Raw genomic sequence first — 1,925 nt, forward strand, 5'->3', positions numbered from 1 at the left:
CTATTCCTATCTAGCCATGGGGGGTTACGATCTAGAAGGCAGGCCGAGGCCCAAAGCATTCTGATGGCAAGTTGCAATTCTGACACACTGTCTAAGCAAGTCACTTAATCTTTCTGTGCCTCAGTTTCCTCATCTATAAAATGGGAAAAATACAATTTGCCCTGTCCTATTTCATGCTGTTGTTGTGAGGGAAAGCATTTTGTACATCTTGAAGCTCTACAGAGATGCGAAGTGGTTAGTAGTGATCAACAAGCATTTATTAAGCGCCTACTATGTACCAAGCACTGTGCTAGGCTCTGGGAATACAGAGACAGAGAATGAAACAATCCCGATTCTTGAGGAGCTCACATTCTAACAAGGGAGACCCGAAGTGTACATATACGTGTAACAGGGGGACCAAAAGTGTACATATACACATAAAAGAGTACATACATGCAGCGAGGGAAGCCAAAAATGTGCACATACAAATATAGAGAATAAAGAGAAAAAGAATAGATACAAAGTAGTTCAGGAGGAAGTAGTAGTAAGTCACTCAACAAATCAACAAGCATTTATTAAGCACCTACCGTGTGCCAGGCACTCTGAGACTCTAGACAAGAACCAAACAATCCCTTTTCTCATAAGGACCTTACATTGTAATGAGGGAGACCACAAGCATGTACATACACATACATGGAATAAATACAAATAAATAGAAAGCGAATGGGGAGGAAGGATGTAAGCAGTAATAGCAGTGGCGAACAAGAGCAGTCAACAAATCAACTCGCATTTACTAAGCACCTACTGTGTGCTGGGCTAAGTGTTAGGTCTACAAAATGAAAACACGGAGCTGCTGGTCCAGTGGGTCAGGATGCAGAGATGGGATTGACACTGAGGCTAAGCATTATTCGTGGGCTAAGGGCTATGCGGTGCGGTGGGGAGATGATTGGCGTTGGCCCGAATCCCAACTCTGGCACTGACCGGCACGTTCTTCCCCTCTGAGCCTCATGGCTTCATGGGTAAAACGGGGACAACGATAACTCCTGACTCCTGGGGTTATCGTGTGGATCGAATGAGATGATATTTGCAAAGTGCTTTGCCAGCCTGAAAGTGGCAAACACATAGAAGTGCTATCTATGATTGTTATGATTATTACTATCCTTCTCGGGGATGTCTGGGAGAAGTGCTTTGTTGGCCTTAAAATGCTTTAGAAATCTGACTCCGCATCATCTCATTTAGAAATATTTGGAAGTCATTTTTGTCATTACCTGGAAGGCATTTTCCAAAGACCCAGCATTCTCTGACATGAAATAGAAAGCTGCTACTAGTTGGGTGCAAGGATAGGAAGGATATCTGGTCTTTCTATCTCTCAGCTGTCCTAATCCCAGCATTTCAAGTGATCTGTTTCCCATGGTAACTAACTCTAAATTCTGACATAAAATTGGCCACTGCCCCCTCCCCCCTTTTCTGCCGGACTCAAGGTAGCCAACAGTTTTGTATATATGCTCCTATGTCAGTTTTCTTCATTCTCAAACTTAAAAACAGAAATTAGCCTTTAATTATTGAAATAACCAACAAGAATTCTTTGAAAGCACCAAGTATAATGAAGAGAGTCCTTTCTCATGAAGGGATCACCTTATTCCTTGAAACCTTAGCTCCCCTCAAGGCTTAGTTTGAGAACCACCTCCTACAGGAGGTCCTCTCTGCTGTTAATTGCTTCCTCACTTGACCCCTCACTGAGATTAATTGACATTTACTTCCAATATATTTTGCATTTGCTTATCTGTGGACACATTATTCCCTTCCAGTAGAATGCAAGCTCCTTGAGGGCAGGACCATTACTTTTTTGCCTTTGTATGTCAGCACTTAGCATAGAGCCTGGCACACGATACAAAAACATCTTAGTGAATAAAGGGGAATGAAAGTGTTCCTGAATTTTCAGGAAT

This window comes from Phascolarctos cinereus, unplaced genomic scaffold, assembly GCF_003287225.1.
Source record: "Phascolarctos cinereus isolate Bilbo 61053 unplaced genomic scaffold, phaCin_HiC Scaffold_1;HRSCAF=81, whole genome shotgun sequence".
Taxonomy (NCBI): Eukaryota; Metazoa; Chordata; class Mammalia; order Diprotodontia; family Phascolarctidae; genus Phascolarctos; species Phascolarctos cinereus.